The following is a 13,817-nucleotide window of genomic DNA, read 5'->3' on the forward strand; positions in this document are numbered from 1 at the left end:
GCTTTTTTTAGGACGTTATTTGTTTTGTTTTTGAGACAGAGTCTTGCAGTGTCACCCAGGCTGGAGTGCAGTGTCGTGATCTTGGCTCACTGCAACCTCCACCTCCCAGGTTCAAGCAATTCTCCTGCCTCAGCCTCCTGAGTAGTTGGGATTACAGGTGTGTGCCACCATGCCCGGCTAACCTCATATGTTTTAATCCCAAGTTAGTGCCAGCTGTATATAGAAAAGACAGGTCTGTGATCATTATTCATTTGTGTAGTTTTCTTTCTACTATGATAATCATAGCTCAGTTTAGGGAGCATTTACTGTTGGCCAGGCCCCGTGACAGCAGTTTTACAGGGTTGCTTTCTTAATTAAGTGTACTCATATTCCCATTTCACAAATGAGGAAACAGGACCAAAGAGTCTTGTCTACATTTTTAGAGCAAGAGTAAGTGGAGGTGCTGGAATTGGAATCCTGGTAGTTAGATTCCAGAACTGTGTCTCTTGAACTACTTAACTGTACCTTCTCCTAGAAGGATTTGGTTATTACTTTGCATTCCAAAACAAAGTTTTGTGTAGACTATTTAAGCCATAGGGACTGTAGACTATATTTTGAAAGCCAGAATTAAGAAAACAAAAAATGTGGCCCCAAGGCACTCACTATTTTTCTTCCTTGATTCTTGAATCTTAAGAGAGCATGGGATATTAGTGATGACAGTCTTCCTACGGCCAGATGGACACTTGGCCACTAGTTGTAGATTTGCTTCAAAGATTCTGTGTCCTCAGAAGTGAAAGAAAAATTTTAGTGAGGTGCATGCTGTGGGAAGGGTGGTTTGGTCAGTGGTTTTGTAGTATGGTTTGTGTTGTTTTCTCAGTGTGGAGAAAATAAGGAAAGCTATATAGTAAGGAAGAATATGTTAAAATATGTACTCTACCTTTCAAAGAAAAGTCCAGGGTGAGTAGCAATACTAGTGCCACCTGAAAGAACTTTGGAGATGTTTCTTAGGTCGGAATGAAAAGCTGTTGCAGTATTGCCTAAAATAGCATTTATAAAACACAACGCTATTGAGACTTGTTAATCTTTACCGATACTGTTTTCTTTCTCCTATTCCTTAAAAAAATCCTTATGTGCTTGCTTTAAAGTATAAAAGTGAAAAACCAAACTTGTATTATTAGTTATAATTTCAAGGATAAGGAAGTGGAAAGAGCATGTTGGCAAGGTAATTTTCTAGTATCAGATGAGTGTTTCAGAAGAAGGGTCACTACTTATTTTGGCTTATAGAACATGATTGTAAATCAGATGATAAATGTTGCTTAATAACTTGCTGCATTGGGTGTTTACTTATTGCGAAGGAAAAATCTTTAACCAGTAATTTAGTAGATATTTGCCTGTGACTTTTAATTAAATGTTAACAGCAAACAGAAAAATGGCCATTCCATGAAATAGCATCATCTTACATGGTATTTTGATTATTTCTTGGCTTGTTCCAAAAAAAGGGAATTCTCATGTGGGAATGATGGCTGTAGCTTAGAGAGAAAGAGAGTTTACATATTTGATTACATAGTTGATATATATTTAACATGGCCATATCTTTGTATATATGCTTTATTTCATTTAATCCATATACCCCCATTGAAATGTAACATTTATTTGAACTAGAAGTTTTGGAATCTTAGCCGGAGCCACTGATTTCAGACACTTATGTGATAGCGGGAATGTTTAATCAGTATGTAATTTGCATCTGAATACTTTATTAATCTAGAAATTTTTAGTGGTGAAATTAAGTTATCTTTTGAAATAGTCTCGCAAATTAGACTAAACAATCAGGAAATTAATTAAATAGAGGCAACAGATTGGGATAGTAAACCTATTTGAAATAGTAATGATAGCTTACTGTAAAATATCTGAGAAGGTGCCTCAGTAAATTTATTTGGTGTGGATTTTTATGTTTCCCAGACATGGAAAAGGGAAAGTTCTTGAAGGAGAGAAGAAATGTCCCACTCACCTGACCACTTCTTTTCTGTTATAATTTAAGATCTTTTCCATGATTTTACTTTAATCATCTCACTGACTTTTTCAATAATTTGCAATCTGAAGTATTTTGAAACATTGTCATACTGTGCATACTACACATAGTGTGATTACTTTTGTGCAGTGATTTAAAAAAGTAATCAGTGGTCTTTCTTTGAGAATGAACTTTTCTGGTAATGCTTTCTACAACACAGAACAAAGCCTTCATTCTTTGTATTTTCCAGTGGTTACTTTATCCAGTAATTCTCTTGAATTTCTCTGTGAGCATTTCTAAGGTCTTGTTCTGAGGGTCCAATTTCCTGTTTTTACATCCTGGCACATCCGTAAATGCTCACAGTAATGTTATCTTAACTCTTTCTAGAGCTGTGAACGTACTGCTCCTTGAGTTCTTAGACACCTTTCTTTCAAGTAACAGGATCCTAGTGTTAGTTTCATTGTAAGAACTGAAATCCAGAGGCTGGATGTCCTGTGACCACAAGGGGCAGAGCCAGGTCTTGGTTGCAGCTGTTTTCATGCCCAGTTTGGGCTCTTCCCTAGCTAACCTGTTATGCTGCAAGCTAAAGTTTACAAATTTGATGCCTCCTGTTGGGGTATTTCTGAAGGGGGTGTATAGGGTTATTAAACTCTCTTAAAATACATGCCTAAGGTCATGCTTAATGTATACAGCAAACCATCCCTCCCAGTTTCTTACATAAACTTGAAAATTTTCTACATGTTTTCTTAGCCTAATAGAATGACCTTTTAATTAAGTTGTATAATTTGAAATGTTGAAGTACAATAAGAACAGGAGGACTCTCTGCTTTCTTTGGAAACTATTAACCAGTAAATGAAAATTTAGTTGAAAACTAGTAGTTAATAATTGCCATTTTCTAACATGAAAGGATTTTATCCCTCATGTGTTTTGTTAAACATTGTAAAAGTGTCAAAATTAGCTGAACTCTCATGTATTTGTATTTAATATAATCTGTTTAGATGATCTGGATGTGAAATGTGATGGGAATGACGGCTGTAGCTTAGAGAGAAAGAGAGAGAGAGATTGAGACCCCCTCTGAATATTTGGTTTCCGGATTTAATCACCAGTGCACTTATTTTGTTACTCTTGGCTTTTGTAGTCTGAGGACTTTGTTTTCTTCTTTTGCTTAATTTTCTTAACCTGAAATGTGACTTGACAAAATTAAGGACAGAGGTATATCAAATTCTTTGCTAGTCTCCATTTTTTTTATGAAGAAGAGATTTGTATTACTACATTTTATTTATAATCTTTAGAAGAGCTATAATAGATATGGGTTCATAGATCTGTAAAAATCAAAATTGCTCTTTAAAAATCCCTCAAACTGTCTGTCACTAATGGGGGTAAAATGTAATCCACTTTGCAGAATTTTTTTTTTTTTTTAAATGAGACTAAGTCTCACTCTGTTGCCCAGGCTAGAGTATAGTGGTGTGATCATAGCTCACTGCAGCCTCGAACTCCTGGGCTTAAGCAGTCCTCCTGCTTCAGCCTTGCAAGTAACTAGGATGGCAGGCATGCATCACCACACCTGGCTAAGTATTTAAAAGATTTTTTGTAGAAATGGAGGTCTCGCTATGTTGCTCAGGCTGGTCTGGAACTCTTGGGCTCAAGCAGTCTTCCTGCCTCAGCCTCTCAGAGCGCCGGGATTACAGGCATGAGCCACTGTGCCTGACTTGAGATTTTTTTTATGTGTTTTCACATGTGTTATTGTAAGGTTCATTTGGTTTTGTTGTTATTGTTAATATGGACATAAAAAATTTGATATGAGAATTAACAAAGAGGCACTCACTAACATAAAGACAATAGAAAAGAGAATATAGTGGTAGCATTCAACAGTGGTGTATTGAGATTGCAATTATTTCTTAAAACGTGAAATCATTTTTGAAATATATATGTTAGACCTATGTCTACAGAAATAAACATGCCAGACACTGAGCTTTTCTTCTTTCTACATGTTGGTAATTAGTAAGCAAATGCTAAAATTTAATACTAGTAAAACATGACCAGATTTTTTCCCATAGCTTAACAGAGACCAATAATAACATTGTTATGAATATAAATTTTCATTATTTCTGTTATTGAACTAAAATTTGGTTTTGATAAAATGTCTCCTGAAGCGTCGTCCAAGAATACTTTATTAATTTCTGTTTTTTAAAATTAAGTACAGTAATTTTTTTTAATAACCTCAAACTTACTAAGTTCACATTAAGAAAAAGTTTGTTTTGAGGGAAAATAGCCTATTACACATGACATCCTTTTTCTTCTTATGAGAGTTTCTTAAACCTTGGACTTTTAAAATGTATTTTCAAATCAATAATAATTGAATCATTATTAAGTTATATTGCTATGCTAGACATTATTACTTTCTAATTATTATCTTTAACTTTTGCAATTTATGTTATCGTTGTGTTTAGATGTTACATTCCCTACTGAGAATCATAAATCATATCCAGTGGTATTAAGTGAGGCAATTTATGTGCATTTAGAAAGAGACTCAATTTTACTTATTTAAAGTAAATGGAGAAAAGGAAACATTAAAAATAGTGTTATCCTATTGTATTTGGAGTTTGTCATTTTCTGTTTAGTATATTTTTGTAGATGAAGTTTTTTTTTCTTTTCTTTTAAAGGGTGTCTATTTCTAGGACTATAGTTTTATGAGTGGAATGTCGCATAATGCATAATAACATGACCTATATGTAAGGGTTTTACAAGTAATTAGAGGCATACAGGCCATTCGAGGGGTACAGGCAAGAACCTGAGCCTGAAGAATCATGTGTAGGAAAAATCTTTGTAATCTTAAGACTTTTTTGGGGTGTTTAACTTATTAATATGTCTTAAATATTAAACATTCTTAATGCTGGACAGTTACGAGAATATTAAAAAATGTAAAATTATTTTTTCTTGCAAGTTTTCTGTTTTATCCAATAATCAGTAATGATCTGCCTTGATTCTTCAAAGTACTGATGATGAATATCATTTGAGTTGATTTAGAAACAACTTTGTTGATGAAAAGTTTGCTTATGTGTGTATTTTTAACATTTTTGTGTCCATGCATGTGGTTTCAGATGAGATAGGAAATGGAAATAACAAAACACTTTTAGAAAATCTTGTTTCTGTAGACGGCTCAAAGTTGCCAGAAACCACGAGGCAGTGGAAATATCACGAGAAAGCTTGTTCCTACAAGACTCCCAGACTGGTTACCAGACCAAAGAAGTTCCCAGAAATTTAGCTTGAAGCAATCATTTAAAATTTAGGAGGCGGATCCAATCCTGCTCAGAGTCATCCATTGCTAATTATAGTTGTCTATGATGTCCCAGTGATTTTGTTATCAGCCACACCTAAGTATATTTTTGATTTTTTGCATGTTCCCTCCAAAATACATTCTTGCTGGGCACTTAAAATCTGTTTATTTCACCATATGTGTATTACGCCACAATACTGTTCACATTTTGAATCTATTCATTTTTTTTCTTTGCCTGATATATCTTGTTCAACCTTGATGAAACAGATGGCTTTTTTTCTTTTAATCTAGTTTCATTTGTATCTTAAAATTTCCAGTATCCGGGGCACTGCCCTCACCCACGTGAGACCTGCTTCGCTCTACAGGTGTTTTAGCTGCATGGTTGTGTGTACACGTCTTTGAAATACATGAGGCTGCTGACTTTTAGAAAAGTTACTGTTTTTTTTTTTTTTTTAAATAAATATTTTGGCCAGCCTCAGAAATTTAGTAATGGCTTTGAACACTTGGAACTAGCGTGATAAAGCCAAAGTTTATTATGTACTGTTGTGATTTAAATCACACACTGGGTTATTTTGGGGAGTTAGAGCAATCTATTTGACACAGACAGGTCTTCCCTGGTGGAGGCTTGCCCCTGCATGTTCTGGATAGATGGCTTTGATGTTGGGTGAACATCACAACTTGAACTGCTGTGTTTACACTGTAAGAATGCTTGCTGAATCTCTCACTGCGTCTCTCACATAATTCCAACTTCATTTTAGGTCTGAATACATGAACAGTAAAGGGGGAAGTTTCCTTTTAAATTTTGCCTGTCAGTTAGGCACTTTAAGAGTCTTATTTCTGTATGTGATTTCCTGTAAGAACTCATATATGGGGATTGTTACTGAGTAATTTTGAAAACAAAATTAATTCTATAACCTTTAACGTAGCTAATAAGAGCCATAAGGGTATGGTAAGAAAAGAAGGTAGAGAAAAAAAAATTGCCTCTTTCTGTATGGCAAGAAGAAGAAAAAAAAAAAAATCAGAGCACTTGTCTTTGAACCATAGCAGGATTTAGTCTTAAGGGTCTTCTAGCTTGTTTTTCCCATTAGCTAGGAAAGCAGTGTGTGAGTTTAAAATACATATATATAAAATCATGGAATAATATGGAACAAAAGATTTAAATTGAATCTAGATTTTGCAAAACACTCTTCTAGTTTACTAGTTAAATAAATGCTGTAGCTTCAAATAACATCCCACCTGTCTGACTTGTTTGAGGGTCTGGTGAGATGCAGAATTCCAGTAGCTTGGCTAAAAAAGGAAGAAATAAAAGATAGAGTAACCTGGAAGTTTTCCACTTCCCTTCAAGTATTTTCCTGTTGTTCTTTAGATTTGGAATCTCTTATTGGATTCTTCTTTCATCCGTGCTTCATGGCATATAGATAAGTAGGCATTATACAAAAAGCTTATCTAGCTGTGCATGGCAGCTCACACCTGTAATCCTAGCACTTTGGCAGGCCGAGGTAGGAGGATCGCAAGAGCTCGGGAGTTCAAGACCACCCTAGGCAACATAGTGAGACCTTATCTCTACAAAAAATTAAAAAATTAGCTGGGTGTGTTTGCCTGCTCCTATAGTCCCAGCTACTTGGGAGGTTGAGGTGAGAGGATCGCTTGAGTCCAGGAGTTTGAAGCTGCAGTGAGCTGTGATTGTGCCACTGCACTACAGTTTAGGTGACAGAGTCTTGCTCTGTCTCCAAAAAAAAAAAAAAAAAAAAAAAAAAGGCTTCATCTAAAACTTGTATCTTCTAGAACCATGAACTATAGATGGTCAGACCTTCTTATTTTTATGTTAGCAGATTTTTCTTTTTTCTGTAGATAATTTTTCAGCATTATGATTATATGAGCAACATGCCAATATAATTTCACATTTTAGCCTTTGAGTCTGCTGGTTCACTCATCTTAACAGTCTCCATATTCTAAAATTCTAGAGTAGTCCAAGGAACATTCCTAAGATTATTTTGCCATTTGCTTTGTGCAGATTTTGAGTCTTTTTCTATCTTAAGTTTGAATTATTTCCAGTCTCTGAATATTAATAAAACAAACCAACCCTATTAATGTATACCCTGTTCTACACATTCTCTTACTTTTTGGGAACTCTTTTGTCCCCTGCCCTTAACCACCATCCTACCCTTTGCTATATGGAGTGTGGAATGTATTGTTTGTTAGGTTTTAAATAAGCAAATTTGCCTTCTCTGTACTAAAGAAACCTTTATTTTTAAAAACTGATTATGGCCTCTAGGCACCAAATCTTAAACATTTCTGTGACTTATCTGTTGAGTTTATTATAGATCATATCTAGAAATATATTTAGCTTGTTTGAGTTGCCAACAAAAGTTGGCCAAGAAATCTCTATAATAGAATTGTCTGTCCAATTTTGAAATATGACTTCAAATTATATCTTTTGCATACACACAAAAATCTGCAATATTAATTCGAGCTCTATCCTAATCACAATTATTTTTGTTACTTTCCAGTAAAATAGCTTTTTCTTATAAATTTTTGACATAAAGACCAGACCACATTTATTAAAATGAAAAAATACTTGCTGTTATCAAAGTATTCAAAAGTATTGTAAAATATTAAATAGAGTTAGAGTTTCTGGCACATTGACTAACCAATTTTATCTGACAGAGACCAAGAAAAAAATACATAAAATTATAAAGTAAATAAACGAAATCAGTAATTTCCACAAACAAGTATGTTTATTCAGGAACACTGTTACCTACTAGTGTTCAGAGTAATTTCTGAATCAAGATAATTTCTGATGGTGTCTTTTAAAGAGTCCAGTTATCTTGTACCTAATGTGACATGGGATAAAATTAATCTCTTTTTAGCTACAGTGAGAAAATTTAAAAGCTTTGGCTTCATAGACTAAATATCTGTACAGACAGATTGCTGAAATAGTGCGGCAAAGAGTGCAAGAGAAACTGCAAAAGATACCCCAAGTTATAGTGTTTGTTATTAAGCATAGGTTATTTTGAAAATAGGTTTCCATATGGAGTATATGGTATGTAATTTCTACAGACCACATTACTGATAGATTCTATCAAGTGGCACTGAACTCAAGCTACAATGTCCGTAATGATATATGTAAGGAAATTGCTGGTGTTATTGGGTTGGATTAAAAGAAAAGAAAAAGAAAAACAAAACGCCTTTATTAGTATGTGTTCCCCCTCCCTTCAGTGTACACTGCTTCTTGGGCTCAGACTTTGGGTTTAAGAATGAGATATTTGAAGATCTAATTATAGGATAATTTTGGTGACTAAGTGGCAGTAATTCTCAGAGGTTACTCTTAATAACAATAATCATATTTGGTTTACCTATTTGTCACCAGACAGTATCCAGACTTCATGTGACTAATGGTGACAACTGTATTTTGAGAAATTTGGAAAATCACATAAGCTGTTGGTGATACTCTCAAATCAGAATGTTTTAAATAGGGGACAAAGTAAAGCAAGCTCACAACTTAATAATAGAGGAATAGATACAGAATATTGAAGGAAAAAAATACATTGACATTTGCAAAAGAGATGCTGTTTCTATAGCATACCTAAGTCCATTGAATTAGCATAGTGGACAAATTGCAAGTGGGGAATATTATTCATATAAATAGTCCTGTCAGAACACAAGATGAGCAGAGTCTTGTTGTGGAACAGTCTGTTTAGAGGAGAAGTACTAGTTAGGAATCACTTGTATTCGCTGGTAAGCATCAAGAGAAACGCTTGGATAGGGTAGTTTAATAAACAGTGTCAGCACATTTAAATGGATTGTGGCATTTTTATCTTTTGCTAAATAGCCTAGAGTAATCATTATTTTAGCATGTTATCAAAAAATAATTTTAATATATTTTACACCCTCTGAAATTCTGACTTATACATTGGGGTATATTTTTGGTAATTCAGAACAGATTGGTTGAAGAATCTTCTTTAAAAGTTGCATTTTAGGTGTTTTCTTTGGGTGGTTCTTGTAGCCATCACACGAATAAACATAGCTTAGTTTGCAAACTGCTATTTACTTGGATCTGAATAGGAAACATTGTCACGATGTTATGATATACTGTATTTCAAGATACCTTAACAATTATTAGATAAAAACAATGAAGATGGAAAATATAGTAGAAATAATGATATTATAAAAATTTTTGAATGGTTTTGGTTGAAAACAAACCAAGAATATATTGGTATAGAAAAAGTTGCAAAGTAGAGCTACCACACTACCAAAAAAAAGTTATTTGAGGTAGTTGCTGGAAACAAAATTTTCACAGTTAGAAATGCTTAAAAAAGAGGCTCTTTTTTTTTAAATAGTAAAGAATATGAGACTTTAGTTATTGTAACAGTAGGCTTCAGAGTAGCCATAAATGAAGTTTAGCTGGAGTAAGACTAACAGGGTTTTAATCTGTTATTTTTCTAGTTAAGGCTTATTAATAACAGTTATGTACGGCCTTGTTCATTTGTGCACTGGGCTCCCCATTTTGTTCTTTGGTACAGGGCCATCGTATTTCAGTAAATAGAGAGGTTTTTTTTCCTCTTCTTAGATATCCAAACAATGGCAATAATTTATAACTAACTGCTCTTCGTTATGTTGCAGAGGCAAATTGTGCAGAAAATTATGGATAATTTTAAAAAGATGAAATACAGGTGGCTCATCTAAAACAGACTCCAATTAAAACCACATTGTATTAAATAGAGCCTGCTTTAGATAGGCTCCTCTTCTTGCTAAATATGAATGAAGCAACAATTTTAGATATAATAGCTGGTATCTGGATTTTAATATGATCAGTTCTCATGCTTCGGGGCCCAAATATTGCCAGCTGGTATTAAGAAACCTACCCTCCTATAAAACTCGATTATATTGTTTTCCCTAAGAGTATTATTGCTTTAGGAATTATTGAGAAAGTGGCTTTTATAGGGTATAGACTGTTGCATAAAAGTTGGTGCTAAAATTTGAGCCATCAAAATTTGCATCACACTCTTGCATCCGGAATCTTTCCAAATGGAGTTAAATTAGACCTTGGGATGGGTGTCTCAGAGATATGGCAGTCTGTACTCAGTGTAATGGGTGAGCAAAGATGTGTTCTAGACCTAAGTGTACGCTGTCTGCATTAGGGCTTATATAAAATGGCCATATCTGTTACTTTATCAAGAGAATAAGTTTTCTAAGTTTTGGTTGGTCTGATATGCTAATATCTGCAATTAGCAGAGCCTTGGCAAATTGTTCCCTTAAATTAAGAGTTCATCAGTTTGGCAGAATGTGAACTGATGAAATGATTTGGGAATATGGTGCTTTTACATACACAGATTTTTTTTTTCCCCCATTTTAGTCTTTCCTAGCTGTCAGACTCCAGAAGACATACACGGCCATGCCAGTTTTTTTGTTTGTGCCTCTAAAGAAATTATTACCGAGTGTGGAGGATCAACAGAAAGTGAGCTCCTGCAGGGACAGAGAAGGAAGACTGTCTGATCCTGAGATCTCAGTGCCTAAAACAGTGCTTGGCACATAGAAGGGGTTTAGTAAATACTTTTTTGAAATAAAAATAACGATTAAAAAAAAGGAGGGAGTAGTTCCTACCATCATATGTAAGACGACATGGGTAGTCCTGACTCTTCTGGAGTAAGGAGACTTCTTGCTGCTGAATTAGGTGAAGGGAAACCTAGAATGTCTTTAAAAGGGACAAACAAGACCCTGCATGATTGGACCTGCCCCTTTCTCTGTCCGCCATTCTTGTCATTTCTTGCCTCAGCCTTGTTGCCCCAGCAACACAGATCAGCTGGTAATTCTCTGCTGATTCTGTACTATTTCCTATTGTGGAACATTCTCCCATGTTGTTCTCCTTTCCCCCTGGGCCTTATCTTGCCTGGTTGTCTACTAAACTTGTATTTAAGCTTCATTATGTTCTGTCTTTTTTTCTGAAGTCGTTCTAAAGCCCCACCTGAGTTGGTGCCTTCTTCTGTTTCTCTGGAAAGCTAGCTCTGTGTGTTTCTACTCTTCTGCACAACGTGTTAAAATTACTTGAATTTTCTCCTTCACTAGATGGTTTTTATGTCAAGAAGCTTCTCTTTATATTTGTTCAAACCCAAACATTGGACATGATGGTAGGCCACAGAAATCAGTTAATAAGTATTTGCCAAATGAGTGTTCATACCAGCCCTCTCAGTTGCAGAATGAAAAACTTTGAATGCTTCTTTAATAATAAATCTTCTTGATTATTCACTGTGATTCTAAGTCCCTTATTACAAGAGTATGGTTATTAATCTAGTTATTTCTGCCATGTTTCAACGTGGATAAGTGTATTTAACAGATTCGCTCTGTTGCATTGATCCTGTGATGGTATTATATACTACTCCAGTGCCCTGGACTGTGTGTTACGGGGCAGTCTCTAGGCTTTGGGATGAAGTAATGGTGATTCGATGGGGGTATGAGTTCTTATTTTATGGGAATGCTTTGGCAATTAAGTGCTATTTAAAGGTATTATTTTTGTTAGAAAGATAAAGATTTAGATCTGTGGTTCATTAATTATGCAAAATTTGAATTAGCAAAGGCTAGCTTTTGGCTCAAATTATGAAAGAATATTCTTGGGAAACTTGGTGTCGGGGAGAGGATAAGTAAGTTTGGTATTTGTCTTGAGATTTTATAGAGAACACGCATGTACCCCATAAATGTAGTTTTAAAGAATTGTTCAAAGTAAATCAATTCTTGATTTTAAGAAAAGCTCCAGGCCGAACGTGATGGTTCATGCCTATAATCCCAGCACTTTGGGAAGCCGAGGTGGGTTGATCACCTGAGGTCAGGAGTTTGAGACCAGCCTGACCAACATGGAGAAACCCCATCTCTACTAAAAATACAAAATTAGCTGGGCGTGGTGGCACATGCCTGTAATCCCAGTTACACAGGAGGCTGAGGCAGGAAAATCGCTTGAACCTGGGAGGCAGAGGTTGCGGTGAGCCGAGATCGCGCCATTGCACTCCAACCTGGGCAACAAGAGTGAAACTCTGTTTCAAAAAAAAAAAAGAAAAGCTCCCCATTTTAAAATAATACACAGGTTTTGCAGTGTAACTACTGGTGAGGACCAGAAATCTAGTTACTAGATTTCTTAAAAATAAAATTTATTACACTGTTTAAAAAAAGGAAAAGAAGTACACTTATTTTTCCTATGTGTAGTTTATACATGCTAAATAAATAAAGTTTAGAAAATGGAATTTAACAAGAGTGAAACCATTGCCAATAGTTCCTTCCACACAGGTGTTAATCATTTTATGTTTTCACTTTTCTTTTGTATACATTTTAAAAATAGAGGATCATACTGAGTACACTGCTTTGTTAGCTGCTTTTTGCTTATCAATATTTTGTAACTATCTTTCCATGTTATTAATAACTGAGTTTTAATGCTTTTATCATAATTTAATCATAATTTTGGTTCAGCCATATTAGCTCTTTCTTGATAGATTTTACTATGTAATTTAATAATCCAGTCTTAGATTTTTCCCTCTTAGACTAGTATTCTTTATTAGATTTAACATGAACTAATGCTATAAATGAGTCAATATTCTTTTAAAATTATATGTCTGTTTATCAGTGTACTGTTTTTTAAGTCTATGTATTAACTGAGTCTGTTCTTCAGGCTTGAACATGGGCATACCTCCTTTTATTGCACTTGGCTTTACTGCACTCTACAGATACTGCATTTCTTTTATAAATTGAAGCAGTGGCAGAGTTTGAAAGAATTGACTCCAATTTTGAAAGAAGTCCTAGTGTGGGTAAAATGCTATCAAAAGCATCAGATGCAACAGAGAAATCTTTTCTGAATGGAAGAGTCAATGGATGCGGCAAACTGTCTATTTTATGAGTAGACGCCACAGCCACCCGTCTTCATCAACCACCACCCTGATCAATCAGCAGCCATTGACATCTAGGCAAGACCCTCTACCAGCAAAATGATTACAGCTCACTGAAGGCTCAGACAACTGTTAGCATTTTTTAGCAATCAAGTATTTTAAGTGTATGTATACTGTTTTTCTTAGACATAATGCTATTGTACACTGAATAGACGACAGTATCAAATAAACATAAATTTTATATGCACTGGGAAACCAAAAAAAAAAATTCATGTGACTCGCTTTATGTGGTGGTTTGTAATGGAACCTGAATTCCTCCAATGTATGCCTGCAGATGCTCATCCTTTACTCTTTCCCCATTACTGTTGGTGCTCCCAATTCTGCTGTCTGCCTTTATCCAATCATAAGGATCAATGTGATTTCTAGATTCACCCTAAGCACTTGCCCTTGACCAGCTCAGCACTCAACTTCCCCAAACACACAAACATTAAAGTTCATTTAGGAAGAGTGAATTTTAGGAAGAAACCACAGGGGCCAAGATGTTCTCTAACTAATGTAGTGAGTCTTCTGAATGTAGTGAGTCTTCTGATCATTTTTTGAGTATTACGTTGATAGCTCATTCAAAACAAAAATTATTCACACAACTATGGTATAAATACAAAAATGTGATGTTAATATAACTTTT

The 13,817-nt window shown here is 34.9% G+C and overlaps 1 protein-coding gene across 3 annotated transcripts in view; it reads left to right on the forward strand.

The window, feature by feature from the left end:
* Positions 1 to 13,817, forward strand: part of BNC2 (basonuclin 2) — a 457,977-nt gene that overhangs the window by 230,281 nt on the left and 213,879 nt on the right. The gene's annotated exons all lie outside the window — the stretch shown is intronic.

Source organism: Theropithecus gelada, chromosome 15 (genome assembly GCF_003255815.1).
Source record: "Theropithecus gelada isolate Dixy chromosome 15, Tgel_1.0, whole genome shotgun sequence".
Classification (NCBI taxonomy): Eukaryota; Metazoa; Chordata; class Mammalia; order Primates; family Cercopithecidae; genus Theropithecus; species Theropithecus gelada.